This window comes from Chelonia mydas, chromosome 10 (assembly GCF_015237465.2).
Source record: "Chelonia mydas isolate rCheMyd1 chromosome 10, rCheMyd1.pri.v2, whole genome shotgun sequence".
Classification (NCBI taxonomy): Eukaryota; Metazoa; Chordata; order Testudines; family Cheloniidae; genus Chelonia; species Chelonia mydas.
The window spans coordinates 38,861,281-38,880,889 of record NC_051250.2 but is presented as its reverse complement, the minus strand read 5'-3'; positions in this window follow the sequence as shown (position 1 = coordinate 38,880,889).

The window sequence follows — 19,609 nt, the reverse complement described above, 5'->3', positions numbered from 1 at the left end:
TCCTTCCTTTGAAGTTTTTAAGGTCAGGCTTAACAAAGCCCTGGCTGGGATGATTTAGCCCCGGTCTACACTAGGACTTTAGGTCGAATTTAGCAGCATTAAATCAATGTAAACCTGCACCCGTCCACACGATGAAGCCCTTTATTTCGACTTAAAGGGCTCTTAAAATCGATTTCCTTACTCCACCCCTGACAAGTGGATTAGCACTTAAATCGGCCTTGCTGGGTCGAATTTGGGATACTGTGGACACAATTTGACAGTATTGGCCTCCAGGAGCTATCCCAGAGTGCTCCATTGTGACCACTCTGGATAGTACTCTCAACTCGGATGCACTGGCCAGGTAGACAGGAAAAGAATCGCGAACTTTTGAATCTCATTTCCTGTTTGGCCAGCATGGCAAGCTGCAGGTGACCATGCAAAGCTCATCAGCAGAGGTGACCATGATGGAGTCCCAGAATCGCAAAAGAGCTCCAGCATGGACTGAACGGGAGGTACCGGATCTGATCGCTGTATGGGGAGAGGAATCCGTGCTATCAGAACTCCGTTCCAGTTTTCAAAATGCCAAAACCTTTGTCAAAATCTCCCAGGGCATGAAGGACAGAGGCCATAACAGGGACCCGAAGCAGTGCCACGTGAAACTTAAGGAGCTGAGGCAAGCCTACCAGAAAACCAGAGGCAAACGGCCACTCCGGGTCAGAGCCCCAAACATGCTGCTTCTATGATGAGCTGCATGCCATTTTAGTGGGTTCAGCCACCACTACCCTAGCCGTGTTGTTTGACTCCTTCAATGGAGATGGAGGCAACACAGAAGCAGGTTTTGGGGACGAAGAAGATGATGAGGTTGTAGATAGCTCACAGCAAGCAAGCGGAGAAACCGGTTTTCCCAACAGCCAGGAACTGTTTCTCACCCTGGACCTGGAGGCAATATCCCCCGAACACACCCAAGGCTGCCTCCTGGACCCGGCAGGTGGAGAAGGGACCTCCGGTGAGTGTACCTTTTTAAAATACTATACATGGTTTAAAAGCAAGCATGTGAAAGGATTAATTTGCCCTGGCATTCGCGGCTCTTCTGGATGTACTCCCAAAGCCTTTGCAAAAGGTTTCTGGGGAGGGTAGACTTATTGCATCCTCCATGGTAGAACACTTTACCACTCCAGACCAGTAACACGTACTCGGGAATCATTGTACAACAAAGCATTGCAGTGTATGTTTGCTGGCGTTCAAACAACATCCGTTCTTTATCTCTGTGTTATCCTCAGAGTGAGATCATTCATGGTCACCTGGTTGAAATAGGGTGCTTTTCTTCAGGGGACACTCAGACACTCATTTGCCTATGGCTGAACAGAAATGTTCCCCACTGTTAGCCACGGGGAGGGTTGAGGGGGTAGCCACGAGTTGGCGGGAGGCAAAATGTGACCTTGTAACGAAAGCACATGTGCTATGTATGTAATGTTAACAGCAAGGTTTACCCTGAAAGAGTGTAGCCACTGTTTTATAAAATGTCTTTTTAAATACCGCTGTCCCTTTTTTTTTTTTTCTCTCCACCAGCTGCATGTGTTTCAATGATCACAGGATCTTCTCCTTCCCAGAGGCTAGTGAAGATTAGAAAGGAAAAAAAAAACACACTTGTGGTGATGAAATGCTCTCTGAGCTCATGCTGTCCTCCCACACTGACAGAGCACAGACGAATGCGTGGAGGCAAATAATGTCAGAGTGCAGGAAAGCACAAAACGACCAGGAGGAAAGGTGGTGGACTGAAGACAGGGCTGAAGCTCAAATGTGGCAGCAGCGTGATGGGAGGAGGCAGGATTCAATGCTGAGGCTGCTGGAGGATCAAACCAGTGTGCTCCAGCATATGGTTGAGCTGCAGCAAAGGCAGCTGGAGCACAGACTGCCACTACAGCCCCTGTGTAACCAACCGCCCTCCTCCCCAAGTTCCATAGCCTCCGCACCCAGACGCCCAAGAACGCGGTGGGGGGGCCTCCGGCCAACCAGCCACTCCACCACAGAGGATTGCCCAAAAAACAGAAGGCTGGCATTCAATAAATTTTAAAGTTGTAAACTTTTAAAGTGCTGTGTGGCATTTTCCTTCCCTCCTCCACTACCCCTCCTGGGCTACCTTGGTAGTCATCCCCCTATTTGTGTGATGAATGCATGAATGTGAAGCAACAATGACTTTATTGCCTCTGCAAGCGGTGATCGAAGGGAGGAGGGGAGGGTGGTTAGCTTGCAGGGAAGTAGAGTGAACAAAGGGGCGGGGGGTTTCATCAAGGAGAAACAAACAGAACTTTCACACCATAGCCTGGCCAGTCATGAAACTGGCTTTCAAAGCTTCTCTGATGCGTACCGTGCCCTCCTGTGCTCTTCTAACCGCCCTGGTGTCTGGCTGCACATAACCAGCAGCCAGGCGATTTGTCTTAACCTCCCACCCCGCCATAAACGTCTCCCCCTTGCTCCACAATATCTGTGAGAGTGCACAGCAAGCAGTAATAACAGTGGGAATATTGGTTTCGCAGAGGTCTAAGCGAGTCAGTAAACTGCGCCAGCGCACCTTTAAACGTCCAAATGCACATTCTACCACCATTCTGCACTTGCTCAGCCTGTAGTTGAACAGCTCCTGACTACTGTCCAGGCTGCCTGTGTATGGCTTCATGAGCCATGGCATTAAGGGGTAGGCTGGGTCCCCAAGGATAACTATAGGCATTTCAACATCCCCAATGGTTATTTTCTGGTCTGGGAATAAAGTCCCTTCCTGTAGCTTTTGAAACAGACCAGAGTTCCTGAAGATGCGAGCGTCATGTACCTTTCCCGGCCATCCCATGTTGATGTTGGTGAAACGTCCCTTGTGATCCACCAGAGCTTGCAGCACTATTGAAAAGTACCCCTTGTGATTTATGTACTCACTGGCTTGGTGCTCTGGTGCCAAGATAGGGATATGGGTTCCATCTATAGCCCCACAATAGTTAGGGAATCCCATTGCAGCAAAGCTATCCACTATGACCTGCACATTTCCCAGGGTCACTACCCTTAATATCAGCAGATCTTTGATTGCGTGGGCTACTTGCATCACAGCAGCCCCCACAGTAGATTTGCCCACTCCAAATTGATTCCCAACTGACCAGTAGCTGTCTGGCATTGCAAGCTTCCACAGGGCTATCGCCACTCGCTTCTCAACTGTGAGGGCTGCTCTCATCTTGGTATTCATGCACTTCAGTCAGGGGAAAGCAAGTCACAAAGTTCCATGAAAGTGCACTTACGCATGCGAAAGTTTCGCAGCCACTGGGAATCGTCCCAGACCTGCAACACTATGCGGTGCCACCAGTCTGTGCTTGTTTCCCGAGACCAGAATCAGCGTTCCACAGCATGAACCTGCCCCATTAGCACCATGATGCATGCATTGGCAGGGCCCATGCTTTCAGAGAAATCTGTGTCCATGTCCTGATCACTCACGTGACCATGCTGACGTTGCCTCCTCACTCGGTACTGCTCTGCCAGGTTCGGGTGCTGCATATACTGCTGGGTAATGCGTGTGGTGTTTAATGTGCTCCTAATTGCCAAAGTGAGCTGAGCGGCCTCCATGCTTGCCTTGGTATGGCGTCCGCACAGAAAAAAGGCACGGAACAATTGTCTGCCATTGCTCTGATGGAGGGAGGGGCGACTGATGACACGGCTTACAGGGTTGGCTTCAGGGAGCTAAAATCAACAAAGAGGGTGGCTTTACATCAAGGAGTATTTCAGGCAGGACTTCACGGAGGGTTCCAATAAGAAATGGTGCACCTAAGTTATTGTTCTTATTGGAACAAGGAGGTTAGTCTGGCCTCTGATTGATACATGGCTAGATTTACCTCGCTGCACCTTCTCTGTGAGTGACTGCAGTGTGACCTAGAGGAATGAGTCCCCTAGACAGGGGATGGGGGGAAGCAAATGAGTACAAAACAAATCTGGTCTATTTCTTGTTTTGATCCACTCCATCTATCTTTTACATCTTTGGCTGGCAGCAGACAGTGCAGAAGGACTGCAAGACATCCACATCTCATGGCTGCTCAGCAGAAGACGGTGCAGTAGGACTCCTAGCAATCCTCATCTCTTGCCTGCCTGGCAGAAGATGGTACAGTATGACTGCTAGCAATCCGTATCGCCTGCCTGCTCACCATAAGATGGTTCAATAGGACTGACTGCAGGACTAAAGAGAATGACCTGGTCAAGTCACTCCAAATTTAGTCCCTGCGCCCATGTCTACCCAGGCGCTCCTGGCTGACGTGGCCAGGAGCACCTCAGATATGACGATGATGGCTACCAGTCGTATTGTACCATCTGCTGCCACAAGGCAATGGGTTGCTGCTACTGTGTAGCAATGCAGTGCCACGTCTGCCAGCACCCAGGAGACATACGGTGACAGTGAGCTGAGCGGGCTCCATGCTTGCCATGGTATGGCGTCTGCACAGGTAACTCAGGAAAAAAGGCGGGAAACAATTGTCTGCCCTTGCTTTCATGGAGGGAGGGAGGGAACGGGGGCCTGATGATATGTACCCAGAACCACCTGCGACAATGTTTTAGCCCCATCAGGCACTGGGATCTCAACCCAGAATTCCAATGGGCAGCGGAGACTGCGGGAACTGTGGGTTAGTTACCCACAGTGCAACGCTCCGGAGGTCGACTCTAGCCTCGGTACTGTGGAAGCACTCCGCCGAGTTAATGCACTTAATGCACTTAGAGCATTTTCTGTGGGGACACACACACTCGAATATATAAAACCGATTTCTAAAAAACCAACTTCTATAAATTCGACCTAATTTCGTAGTGTAGACATACCCTTAGTTGGGGATTGGCCCTGCTTTGAGCAGGGGGTTGGACTAGATGACCTCCTGAGGCCCCTTCCAACCCTGATATTCTATGAAAGTGTGGCCCTTATTATGATGCCTAAGTGGGAGTCCAGCCCCAGGCATTTTGGCTGTTTGTACAGGGATGAATTTCATCTAAAGTAAGTTTCACATGCAAAAGGTGGCTTTTGCACAAGGCTTCACAGATTCAAGCCAAGGACAACACATGATTATTTCTGCTGCTAAAAAGCCTGCTGTTTGTGGAGGGAAACGTTTTACACCAAGATGATGGTTTGATTGTCAGCAAATTTGCTTCCAGGTCCAACATTACCTTTCTCACCAGTGCCTTGTTACTGAGCACCATGATGGGCACTTGCCTGCACTGAGTAACCATATGATCTTATCACTGTTGTCCTTCTTCTTCCCCCAGTCCTCCCCTAATAGAGCCTGTTACCCCACTGATCATGTCTAAAATTAGAGCATAAGCTATCTGGGGCAGGGAGCATATCCTTCTGTTTGTTCTGTACAGCGCCCAGCACACCTTGGTGAGGTACACAAACATAATCATTACTCCTAGCTCGAGCCACGGAAACATTTCTTTTTGAAATGGACTATTTCATCAGGTCAGTGGGAGGTATCTGCCTTTGGTTTCTATGGGAACACCAGTGAGATGGGGCTTTAGTCATGGATGTTAGGACACTTTGTGCCCAGCTCTGACCATGGACATAGGCATGATCCAATGGGAACTGCTTTGCCCAAGAGTCCAATACACCTGGACCTGCCCTGGAGAGATGTTGCAGAACTAACCACTCACATCTAGACAGCAAGCGAGATCCCATAGCAATGAGCCTCAGAGCTCATGTCTACAGACTCAGGCTCACAGGGCTTGCACTATATAGCTTTGTAAATGTTTGTGCTTGGGCTGGAGCTTGGGCTCTGAAGCCCAGGTCAGGGGGTAGACCTGGGCTTGAGATTTGCTGTTGTGGGATCCTCCTTGCTGTGTAGACATATGCTAAGTTACCCACTGGATGTTTGATGTGCAGCCATCAAATTGCTCCTGCATAGTCCTACACCTGTTTAGATTCTGTCAGCTCTGTGTTAAAAGACACACATCTAAAGCCTGCATGGCAATGAGACTTAAGGAGTTAACCTAAGGGCATGTATGGAAAACGTGCATCCAGCAACATTATGATGTGAAGAGCTAATATTTTAAACACGGCTGAGAATGTTCTAAAGAACAGATCCCACGTGTAGTACACCACACAGACTGCAACATCCATCTTTCTTATTGAATTTTCCTTGTGCCTTAGAACTTGCTGAGGAGTGAATACATTGTATCAACATATTCAGGGAGAATATAAATAAAATATTACTTAGGGGAACTAACACCATGCTAAATACCCACTAGGCTATGGGCTATGAGAAAAATCACTAGTGCATTTCATTCATTAAAATAATTGGTTTTCCACAGAATTTTAAAGCAAATTTCCTGCTGGTGAAAGGGGCTGGTTTTGGAGCCCTGGAGACTGATAGTCTCTGTTTATCCAGAGAACAGGTCCAGCTCAGGCAGAAGGAGGAAGCATGGTCTAGAGATGAGGGTGCTAATCTGAGGGTTGGGAGATATGGGTTCATTTCCTTGCTCTGCACTGACTCCCTATGTGACCTCAAAAAAGTCACTCAGGCCCAGATCCTCGAAGGGATTTAGGTTGCCTAACTTTGAGGATCTGGGCCTCAGTTTCTCTGTGTCTCAATACCACATCTGTAAAATAGGGATACTAGCACTTCCATACTTCACAGGGTGTTGGCAGGTGCTCAGATACAGTGGAAATGGGGGGCCAGAGGAGATAAGATAGAAATAGAAGGTAGGCAGTTTTAAGGGAAAAAGTCTGATGTAGCAGGAGGAGCAAACAAAACTCCCCATCCAGAGCAGTGTCTCTTCTTTCCCTTTCTACATTCATGAAGCAGTAAAAAATGATTTTCTTCAGATTTGTACAAACCAATAAATATCCTTTGGGCATGAACTGATGAGACTTGAGCATTAGCCCAAGGGAGAGCCAAGTTCTGTTAGTCTCTGGAGAAGGTGGCTGATGATGGAAGTGCTAACTGGCATTGAGTGGGTGACTGGCAAAAGGCAGGGGTGCCCAGATAAAATAGCATAAATGATTCAACTCAAACATCTCCTGCTGGACATACTCCCTTCCTGCCTTTGGTTCTCTTCACAGACCTTCCTCTTGTCTTCACTCTGCTGTTTCCTGAAAGACTTTCCTAGAACCTTGAAACTGGCTTTTCTCCCTTCTAGCAAACTTTGCTCACTGGAGCCTGTCTCAGAGGAGAAAGCCATTATGGCTTCCTTCTACTCAGCAATGCAAAGGGTCAGAACAGGGGAGAGAATCTGGCCCGAAAGGGGATTATGAATGTGTAACCACAAGTCAGGTTATTCTAGGACAGAGGTTCTCAAATTGTGGTCTGTGAGCTCCATTCAGGTGGTCCGCGGTTGGTTCCCTCTAAGGTGTGTGCCTGGGCGGCTGCACACAAGAGAATGACGGGCCACCCACCTAATTAGTGGAGCCGCACAGGTGTGGCTCCACTAATTAGGTGCCTGGTCCCTGGAGAAGATGCACCTATAAGGTGAGGTGGTGGTCTTGGGTGGGATAGGGGGCAGTGGGGTGAGAAGAGGGGGTGGGGGGAATTTGGGACATGTAGGGCTATGGCAGCCAGAGAAAGAGACGACTTTCCCATGCTCCAGGGCTGTGACTGAGGGGAGAGATAGCCCCTCCTCCTCTGTAGCTGGTGTGTTGAGGGAGAGACCCCCCTCCTTCCCAGCCCCCGCTTGGGGGCTGCTGCAGTGGGGGAGAGAGAGACCCCCCATCCTTCCCAGCCCCGGGGCTGCTGTGGCGGGTTAGAAAGGTAAGATTTAGAAAGGTTGCATTAGAAAGGTAAGACTACTCATATTAAAATGTGAGTTGTGTGCTTTTATTTGTAGAACAAAAAAAGTTTATTAGGTTTTTTGTACAGCGCTTTTATTCAAAGAGCTTTACAATAGTTAGCTAACGGTACAAACAACATTTGGAAAGATCATTAAGTGGTCCACCGAAATCCTCAGCAATTTTCAAGTGGCCCACAGAAAAAAAAAGTTTGAGAACCAATGTTCTAGGAGTTAGGCTTATAATGCCTCTCTTCGCCCCCTGGATCCCACGGGCCAACACTTGACCTAAAGAAGTAACTCCATTCACTGGTAGCAGTAGTAAGCTCTTAGTCTCTGTGTGGACCAGCCATTAGAGGGGCACATGATACTCTTGGCCAGTGTCACCAATGCATCCAACCAACCCAGCTTGGATTTAAACATTCACATCTCATACAGTCAAAGCTAAACTCCCAGCAAATGGATTGTAAGTAGGGTGACCAGATGTCCTGATTTTATAGGGACAGTCCCAATATTTGGGGCTTTTTCTTATATAGGTGCCTATTACCCCCTCATGCCCCCTCCCAATTTTTCACACTTGCTATCTGGTCAGTCTAGTTGTGAGCCGCCTGGGGGCTGGAAGACTTTCACTCAGAGCATTTATTGAACAATTCTGAATTTGTGAACAGTCACCAGCAGGACAGCTTGTTTGTGGACAGTTCACATCTGGGGAAAGAGCTGCAGTCACCAAAGGAACGCTTTGGTGTGAGCAAGTAGGGTGGGAAGGATGTGGTCTAGTGCGTAGGGCACATTGGGCTAGAACTCACCCGGCCTTAATTCAATTTGTGGTTCAATCACCGACCTGCTCTGTGACCTTGGGTAAGGCCCTTACTCTGCCCTGTACCTCAGGTCCCTCAGGTACCTCTGAGATGGGGATAATCCTTCCCTCCTCAGAGGAGGGCTATGAGGATAATAATGGGTGTGAGGTGCTCAGTGATGAGAGCCTGATAGCACCTAGATAGACTGGTTCACCAGCTCTGACTCATCACCTAAGGCCTTTAGATAAAGCTTAAGCCTAGAGCTGGTCAGAAACATTTCAATGAAACATTTTCTCCAATGGGATCTGCCAATTCATCAAAATGGAAATGTTCCACAGGAACAGGCTAAGTCCAGTGGGATTCTGAGAGAAATCAGCCAGGCTTCTGATGGATGTCAGCCTGCTTTCCTGCCCGTCTCCTCAACAGCTGGCCTGTTGAGCTGCCATGGAGACAGATGCCCGGAGCCCTGGGAATCTCAGCTGCCAAGTCTGTAGCTCTCAGCAACCTAGGCTTCCAGGGTCCCCGGCCCAGGGGCAGCCCACCAGGCAAATGGCCCAAGAGCCAGGGTTCCCAGGCTCCCCACTTCTTTCCCGGCTCCCATACTCTCCAACCCCGCCCCCATTCCCCCTGTGGTCTGCCAGCGCTCTGGGCAGCTGTCTCACAGAGAATTTTGAATGTTTTATGTTTGTTTCCAATGGGAACAAGACCCAATTTTGGAATCTTGCAATCCTCTCAAACTAGGATGACCTTTCTCCACACAGTGCTACACAAGGCACTTTGCTCCCAGCTGGAGTTCTGGCTCTTGGTGACTGCCTTTCTTCCACCATGGGATCCTCCCAAGGGGATGGAGTCACAGAATTCTTCCTTCTCACAGAGGAAGTGGAGTTAGTGTCTGTGTACACTGCAATGAAACACCCATGGCTGGTCCATGTCAGCTAGCTTGAGCTCATGGAGCTATAAAATTGCAGTATTGTTGTTTGGGTTCAGGCTGGGGCCTGGGCTCTGGGACCCTCCCTCTTTGCGGGGTCCCTGAGCTTCCAGCCCAAGCCCAAACACCAACACTGCAATTTTACAGCCCCATATGCCAACTGCCCCACAAGCCTGAATCAGCTGACGTGGGCCTGTTGCAGGTGTTCCATTATAGAGTAGACATACCCTTAGAGCCACCAACATGCTTATTAAAGGGCTGGTCCTTCTTATTCTTTGCTGCTTTGATCCTCTGTGGCGACTTGGAGGCTGTGTTCATTTCGGGTGCAATCAGTGTCAGGGATAGAATTGTCAGGAGCCTGTCTTGAGGGAATTATGATGGATTGGTTCACAGAAACCCACTTGGGACTGCCACCTGATGTGCTGAGACTACCTCTAAGCCCTTTTTCCCTGGCAGCTTGGAACTTCAGGGCCCTGCCTGGTTGTGCCAGACACACTAGCCTGCTACAAACACAGACTTAAGTCTGAACCATGTCCCACAAAAGCTGCAGGCTTAACTGAAAACAGCTTAAGAAGTGCTCCTGTCTCCAACACCCAGATACCCAGTTCCCAATGGCCTCCAAGCCCCAAATAAATCCCTTTTTACTCTCTATAAAGCTTATACCGGCTAAACTCATAAATTGTTTGCCCTCTATAACACTGACAGAGAGATATGCACAGCTGTTTGCTCCCCCAGGTATTAATACTTGCTCTGGGTTAATTGATAAGTAAAAAGTGATTTTATGAAATATAAAAAGTAGGATTGAAGTGGTTCCAGGTAATAACAGACCAAACAAAGTAAATTAGCAAGCAAAATAAAACAAAAACATACAAATCTAAGCCTAATACAGTAGGAAACTAAATGCAGGTTAATCTCACCCTCAGATATATTCCAAAAAACTTCTTTGACAGACTAGACTCCTTCCTAGTCTGGATCCAGCAATCACTCACACCCCTGTAGTTACTGTCCTTTGTTCCCGTTTCTTTCAGGCATCTCTTTGGGATGGAGAGGCTCTCTCTTGAGCTAGTTGAAGACCAAATGAAGGGATTTCCAGGGGCTTATATAGTCTCTCTCTTGTAGGTGGAAACCCCTCTCTTCTCCTGTGTAAAATCCCCTCCACAAGATGGAGTTTTGCAGTCACTTGGGCAAGTCACATGTCTATGAATGATTCAGCTTTTTTCAAGCCAATGCCGTTGTTTACATGTTAGTTTGAACATTCCCAGGAAAGCTCAGATGTGGATTGGTGTCTCTCAAGGTCCATTGTTAGCTAAGTACTCCCAATTACTTGAATAACCCTTCACACTATTTTGACCAAATCTGCCTTATGTGCTTCCTACAGCAAACTCTTCAAATACAAGCATAGAGCCAACGTTCATAATTTCAGATATAAAAATGATACATGCATACGTATAGGATGAATACATTCACTAGACTATAACCTTTGCAAAGATATGTTACATGTTATCTTGCATAAAACATTCCAGTTATGTCATATTTACACTCATAAGCATATTTCTATAAAGCATTATGGGATTCAACGTCACAGGAATGCTTGTGCTTTTGCTGTCCCTCACCACAGGCAGCAGTGAGAGAAGCGGGCGGGGAATAGGTGCCACCATGCAGGGGTGGGGGAAGAGCAGTGAGGGCTGTGAACATCCCCAAGTCAGTCAAACCTGTCAGCCAGGGTCTTGCACTTAGTGATCAAATTATAAAATGAATCCACAAAGGGTATTCCCTTTTCCTTTAATCAGACTTTGTATATCTTTTCATCACTTAACCTGAGTGCCCAAGCAGGGCATGAGTTAGAGCACAGGGCTGTAAATACGCATGCAATGAGAGGCCATGTAGGTGGCATTTTCCTTGGCAGTTTACTACGGCACTAATCAAGGCTAAGGCTGAAATGATGCCAGCACACCTCAGTCCTGATCACTTGTCCCCTCTCCCATGAGTAATAGCCACATCTCCTAAGCAGACAGTCATTGTCAGCTGGGTGGGGATCTTTGGGATATGCACTGACAGGAGCCTGAGTGAAACCTGTCAAACTCATTTCACTTAGGGCTAGGCTCTGGGGTGCCAGTCCCCTTTCTGTTGTGATTGGAATGATACATCTATTCCACATTGCAGTTCCCATTCCATGCTGTGCCCCTAAATGCTATCCCTTTGTGGTAGCTTTGGCAGAGCCTTCTCTTTGGTGCATGCCTGGCCCAGCTTCACACGGCTTCAGCTCATGCACTACTGCATGATCCCACGAGCCAGGTGCTCAAAACTCAGCCCAGCCTGGGAACCTCAGCAAGCCCTTTGATGTTCTTAGCTTGTGCCTTAGGATTGTAACGCATTGCCTGGCTCCAGATTTGAGTACGGTTCCTATGGTAACTTAGACCTTCCAGCAGACTCAGTTCTTAGGCTGAGGTGCTTTCGCCTGATGGGATAAATAGTCTGTCATCTTCTGAGCTGAAGGCAAAACCTAGTCTTCTCTAGCTGCAGTCAGCTTCCTTGAGAGCAGCTTAACACTGTCCACAGCCACTGCCCTATTCTAGCTTTCACTATCCCGAAGTAAACAGGAGGGACTCAAGCCACAGTGTTCAGATCTGAATTAGAAACAGGCAGAAATTTTGGGGGAGTTGGATCTTGTGCCTAGTTCTGACCCACCTCTGACAGAAGAATAGTACCACAATGATTGCTGAAGGTCGCTTCTAGAGCATCTCTGGGCTGCAGAGACCAGCTTTATCTCCCCCTTTCCATCATGGGACTCCCTCCCCTAAAGCAGACTCCCTCCCATCCTCGGTCGGTGCCTTAAGTTTTACTGTAGCAAAGTGCACAGCCCTTGTTCCTGCCTAGGGGACCCTGGCTGTGGCCTTGCCTGATGAGAAACTCTCTGACTCTCCTTTCCTGCTGCACATCTTCTCCCCTGCTTGTGAAGATCCAGCATGCAGCAAAATGACTGTGTTCCTCTGCTTAAGCCCCAAGTGCTGTTTCTTTCTGCAGATCATCAGGGCTGGCTCATAAACTCCTCCCACAGCAGAGATGGAGTTAAGAGAATAGGGTGGTCCAGGGGCTCTTGGAGTGTCTTAGTGCTGCAGTGCAGGGGGTGAACAGAGGGTGAGCCAATCAGAAGCCATCCAGCGTGAGGTTGTGTGCCTAGACCTTCAGAAACATGCTCATCAAAGGCACTTTCTGTTTTGGTTCCAGACAGGGGCTGTGGGGAGAAAAACAGCATCTTCCCCTCCCCCGTATGGCAGATCTTGACATAAGGGTCAGTGCAGCCATCAGCACCTCATCTCCTTCCTTAAGGGGAGCAGAAATCCTATTGGTCCCATCACAAGCCCCATGGCAATAATCTATGCAGTGTAGATCCACCGCATTCTGAAGGGCTTTGGGGAAAGAGGAGGGGCTTGAGGAGGAGGGCAGTTACTCTGGTTGCAGAGGTTAATGGCTTTCCCTGTGTGAATGTATGTGCTAGATAATCATATTTGATGATTCTGCCATCCCAGCATGTCATCTCCCATTAGTGTCCTCAGACAAAGGCTCCTGATTCACCTTTAGCCAGGCAGCAGGCTGACACACGCCTCTTTACTCACAGCTTTCGGGACTGCAGGCAGCACTTTGTTTCATGGTTAACCCTTTCTGGCTTGCTCCAGTACCCTGCTAACTGCCCATGGGTCCATGACACTGCTACAAGGCAGGGGACTCTCTCCATCTGGGCACAGGTACCTCTGCTGCATTGATGGGGTATTTGATTCAAAACTCAAACTCTAACCTGACTCCTAACAAGAAATACCTGTTTGGTGGAACACTTGTGACCTGTTACTGTCAGAGTCAGCTCTTCAGTTAAGTGGCTTTTCTGACCTGAAAACTTTGATCATTTTCTTTTCAACCTTTGCTGAGTTCCCATTATCGTGGGCGTAAGTGGTATGGTGCCCTTCTAAATAGGCATTCTATTCAACATCCCCACACTGGTCCTAATTATAATACAGCCATCCCATTATGCGTCTTCAGCGAGGGTGATCAGAGCCACATCTCCCCCTGCTATACACTGCCCCATGCTAGTTTGTGCACGACCCACCTGCTCTATATATATCGCTGCCCAGGGGCATGCTTCTTTCCTGGCCAAACAGCCTCTTGAAAAGAGCTATCCAGTCCCCGTCACACCTTCCCAATAGAGTCCCCTCATTACAGGTGATTGGGTTCCCTGTGCCTGTGGGCATTGATAGCCCTGGTATTTGGGCTTTTCAAAGGCACCCAAGGAAACTGGGTACCCAACTCCCATCAACAGGCAGTGAGAATTGTGCCCCAGTCTGCAATGTCAGCAATAGTCACTGCAGTACTTGTCTTCCTTACGTGGCTGGTGCATAAGGAGGCAGGTTTTGGGGAGCAGAGTTAAGGTTATCCTGGAGTTCCTTTAACACTGAGTTTCCATCCATTCCTATGCTTGTGTGCTTTAGAGCTTCCCATTGGATTCATAGATTCCAAGGCCAGAAAGGAACACTGTGATCATCTAGTCCAGGAGTGCCCAACCTACACCCCAAGGGCCATACACAGCCCCCCAGAGCATTTTCATAAGGCCCATGGCCTGCTTCAACACACTATACTGTACATAGAAACAACCAATTTAAATACATATAAAACAAGCTAAACGTAAAATAAAAATAAATGCAGGTGACTTTAAATATTATTAAAATATATGGAATCTGTTTGGCCCACAAAAGGCTGTGCTTAGGTTTATGTGGCCCTCTTGTGTAATAAGGCTGGGCACCATCTGACCTTCTGTCCAGGAAGGCTAGAACTTCCCTGGAATAATTCTGTGGCTGTCCAGTGTTTGGAGGGTTTCTCCTTTTTAAACTCAAATCTGCTTTCAGGGGCTGTTTCCCTAGTATAACTGCAACCTGACTCTGGCATAAAGAAGCTGGCAATTTACCCAGATTTCCTGGAGCTGTCACAATGTTTTTGTTGGCCTGGGATTCTGAGCCAGTCACCCTCACTGGGAGAGCTTTGGAGGTGGAAGGCTTTGTCCGCATGACCTCCTTGGCTAGATACCTCTGTGTCTCTCTGCTTATGCCAGCAACTCTGCCTTTGATCTACTCTGCTTGGGCTCTCTTTATCAGCCAAGCAGTTAACCATTGTGCTTGTGATGGGTTCGGTCACAGAAACCCCTTTGGGACTGTCACCCAAGTGCTGAAACTACCTCTGAGCCCATTTTCTTTGCCAGCTTGGGACTCCAGAACCCTCTCTTGTTGAGCCAGACATGCTAGCCTGCTGCAACACAGACTCAGAGTCTGAACCATGCCCCCCAAAGCTGCAGACTTAACTGAAAACAGCTCAGCAAGTATTCCTGTCTCCAGCATCCAGACACCCAATTCCCAATGGAATCCAAACCCCAAGTAAATCCACTTTACTCTGTATAAAGCTTATACAGGGTAAGCTCATAAACTGTCCACCCTCTATAACACTGATAGAGAGATATGCACAGTTGTTTGCTCCCCCAGGTATTAATCACTTACTCCAGGTTAATTAATAAACAAAAGTGATTTTATTAAGTATAAAAAGTAGGATTTAAGAGGTTTCAACTAATGACAGACAGAACAAAGTAAGTTACCAAGAAAAATGAAACAAAACACGCAAGTCTAAGCCTAATACATTAAGAAACTGAATACAGGTAAATCTCACCCTCAGAAATGTTCCAATAATCTTCTTTCACAGACTAGACTCCTTCCTAGTCTGGGCCCAATCCTTTCCCCTGGTACTGTCCTTGTTAGTTCCAGCTCAGGTGGTAACTAGGGGATTTCTCATGGCTGGCAGCCCCTTTGTCCTGCTCCACCCCCTTTTATAGCTTTGGCACAAGGCAGGAATCCTTTTTCTCTCGGTTCCCACCACTCCTTCTAAATGGAAAAGCACCAGGTTTAAGATGGATTCCAGTGTCATGTGACACGGTCACATGTCACTGTAAGACCTCATTCATCATTACCCATGTCACATACACAGGAAGGCTTGCAAGTAAATAAACCCATTCATGACCAATTGTCGTAGTCAATGGGAGCCATCAACATCCTAAGCCACCATTAATGGCCCACACTTTGCATAATTACAATAGGACCTCAGAGCAATACTTTATATTTCTGGTTTGAGATACAAGAATGGTACAAAAAGAACGAGGAGTACTTGTGGCAGCTTAGAGACTAACAAATTTATTTGGGCATAAGCTTTCATGGGCTAAAACCCACTTCATCAGATGCATGGAGTGGAAAATACAGTAGGAAGATACATATATATATATACAGAGAACATGAAAAGGTGGGAGTTGCCATACCAACTGTAATGAGACAAATCAATTAAGGTGGACTATTATCAGCAGGAGAAAAAAAACTTTTGTAGTGATAATCAGGATGGCCCATTTCAAACAGTTGACAAGAAGGTGAGAGTAACAGTAGGGGGAAAAATTAGCACGGGAAAATAGTTTTTAGTTTGTGTAATAACCCATCCACTCCCAGTCTTTATTCAAGCCTAATTTGATGGTGTCCAGTTTGCAAATTAATTCCAGTTCCGCAGTTTCTTGCTGGAGTCTGTTTTTGAAGTTTTTTTTGTTTAAGAATTGCCACTTTTAGGTCTGTAATTGAGTGTCCAGGGAGGTTGAAGTGTTCTCTGACTGGTTTTTGAATGTTATAATTCTTGACGTCTGATTTGTGTCCATTTATTCTTTTGCTTAGAGACTGTCCAGTTTGGCCAATGTACATGGCAGAGGGGCACTGCTGGCACAGGGGCAGTGCTGGTGGAGCCAAAGCATTAGACAGCAGGCAGGCAGCACTTCCCCACCCCTTAGTTGTATTTCTCCGGGCAGCTCTTGGCAGAAGCTGTTATTGTGACAAGACGTCTGCCTGAATCAGTGCATTGGCTGTGATGTGCCAGTGTGGGCTTGGTAGGGCTCGAGGGTGAGGAGCATTGTGCAGACAGAGTGCTCCATCTACCCACGGAGGAGGCTGCAGGAGGGCTGCCAGTTGGATGGCAACTCTGTTCTGTCAGCTCTAGGTTAGGAATGAAGAGTGGGTTTGCTTGCTTGTTTTTTAAGTGCAAAGTCACAGATCTAGACTTGAGACAGCACCATGGGGTAGCTAGCACAGCAGCCTTTCACCTCTCCATGCCATGGTTGGAGCTGGAAGAGGACACCAGTGAGATGAGTTTTAAAACCAGCCCTGGAAGTGATGAGAGTTGCTGCTGCTCAGCAAAATCAGGCTCCAGTGTACTCTTGTATTTGAGTAACAATATTGTGCCTGTAACAGGCTGGCAGCATGTGCCTGAAACACCCCATTCCGTCAGCAGGAGTTGATCCTGCTGGGAAGGGGTTAAGTGGGTTTGGCTGTCTCCCTGAGACAGGTGGCACATTACCTTGCCTGGATTAGAGACAGCTGGGAGTGGCTCCTTGAGGAAAGAGGACCTATGGTGTGGTCTGAGCAGTCCTGAGTGAGGAACCCAAAGAGCAGCAGGCCTGGGGAGAGGGGTCGAGCTGAACTTTGTTGTCTAATACCTCTTTTGCTTGTTACTAAAGCCAAACTGCAGGCAGGAGGGCGTTTGGCCTTTACATACTGTGTGGAGTGTGTTTGGGAATGGCATCTGCTCACAGCGCCCTACTGGACATTTTAAATACCAGGGGAAATACTTTGTAACATTTGATGCTTTTCATTAGTTATTTATCTATATAGCACCTAAATTATGGGTAGGTGCTTTACAAGGCAAAGAAAAAGTCTCTACCCCAGCGAGCTTACAGTGCAGATTTAGAGGCAATGATTGGAGAGAGGAATATACCATGAGGAGTGGTTGAGGAAGAAGAGGGATTACAGTAAATCATATCACATATTTAATGTGCATCCCTTGATGAGTCCAATACAATATAATTTGTTTAAAATCCAAATGGCATTTGTATTCTTTATATCAACACACAGGTATGTTACTCAGGTGTGCCAAGCATGTTGCAAATAAGAACCAGCCTAGGAAGAGATACACATGGCAGTTAGCATCCAGGCTCCCAGGCTCTGTGAGAGCATATTAATTCACGCAGAAGGCTGATGTGCATATTGTCCCCACTGTGTGAGGCAGGCTGAGCATTTGGAAATGGAATAATGGTATTAAGAATGGCTGCTGTCAATAATTTCCTGATGATGAGAACCTTGTGTTAATGCTGACCTTTCGAGGGCTGGCATGATTCCTGACACAGGCCAGGAAGAGAGGGAGAGCGGCTGCTAGTGGTAATGGACCAGTGCCATTTTGAGTGAGAGCGAATGGCTTCGGGGATAAACAATGTTGCCCACTTAAGCAAGCTTTCACGAATCATGTTGTCACAAAAAGCATTTCCTGAACCTGATCTTTGGGACTGTGAAAAAGCGTTCTGCTTCCGGGTGTCCTGGCCCAGGCGTGGCCTGTCCATCCAGGGCCTCTGTGATGGAGACAAAATGAAGATCACAAGAGCAAGTTTTCCCACTCTAACACAAGTCCACATGCCATGTGGAAATCAGCCCTGCCCTGTTGCTTTTATTTATTTGTACTGCAGTAGCATTAGGGAGCCCCAGTCACAGATCAGGGCCTCACCATGCTAGGCACTGTACAGACACAGAACAAAGAGTTAGTCCTGTCCCCAAAGAGCTTGCCATCTAAGTAATACAACCAGAACCATGTCATGTGAGGACTATTGACTAGGGGCTAAGGACGAAACTGGGAGTTCTGGGTTCTCTTACTGGTTCTGCCACTGACTAGCTATGTGAGCTTCAGAAAGCACTTCATCTCTCTGTGCCTTGGTTAATACCTACCTTCCTCCCATAGGCACTACAGAACTTAGATCATTCACTGTTTGTAAAGTGTATTGGGCTCATCAAAGGATCTCATCTGTCTTTTACTATTTTATTTATTGCACTCAGTTAAATTCAAAAGTTAATGCAGCAGTAGGGCTGAAGTATGGAGCACTCAAAAGACCATGGTGCAATGATGGAAAGACACCCTCTAGGTCTGGTACCAGGTCACAGCATGGAAATTACTAGCAATGATGATAAAACACATCACTTCCTGGAAAGTAGCTCCAGTTCCCAGCTGCGACAATGGTGCAGGCCACTATTCAGGGGTGGTCACCAGCTGGGATGATAGGGCAGGACATCCCCTGTGGATCCCTGCCCAGGACTTAGGAAGAAAGCATCTTCTAGAGAATCCATTCCAGGTTTCTGAACCTGTGCATGCTGGGACATGACCCTGAGAGTTTCATAAGGCTGTGTGGGTACCCATGCAATGCAGTGAATCTCGCTATTGAATCTCAAAGCCTTGATCTCAGGAGCTCCCAGTAACCAGAGACATAAACAGCCTCTTCCAATCTTTCACAAGTCCCTTTTTTATTATGAGAAATACAGATGCTGAGCCCAACAGATACACATGAATCCCTTCAGTGCTGCATTCTGCTGCAGTGGAAGTCAGAGCTAGGCAACAACAGGGTGAATCTGAGCTTTGACGCACACACAAGTACATCTGACTGTATTCGGGGCGGGTCTCTATCTAATAGTGTCCACAGAGAAGTGAGAGCTTTTGATAGTGTCCACAGAGAAGCCCTCTGGAAGATCTTGCTATACTATGGAATTCCAGAAAAGAGAGTTAATCTGATAAAAGCTTTGTATGATGAGTCTGTGTGCCACATCATTGCTGAGAGTGGAGCCAGAATGGTTTAAGATTGCTACCGGCATAAGGAAAGGTTGTGTGTTATCCCCACTTCTCTTCTGCATTGTGATAGACTTGGTGCTCAGAAGAGCAATAGGTGCTGCTGAGGTGGTGTTGTTTGGGCTAGAGATAAACTGCAAGATTTAGATTTTGTGGATGATACAGTCTTCCTAGATACCAGGATGGAATGAAAAAACTCTGAATGAGCATAAGTGGGACTTTAAATCAGTATTCAGAAGACCAAGATAGATAAGAGAGAATGCTGTCTATACCAGCAGATGTCTGATTTGTGGGAAGAAGAGTATGAAAGAGTTGATGAATTCATCTACCTGGGAAATACAATAGCTGCTAGTGGCCAGCTCACTAAGGAAGTAAAGGCAAGACTCAACAAAGCCAGCGGATCTTTTCGCCATTTTCAAAC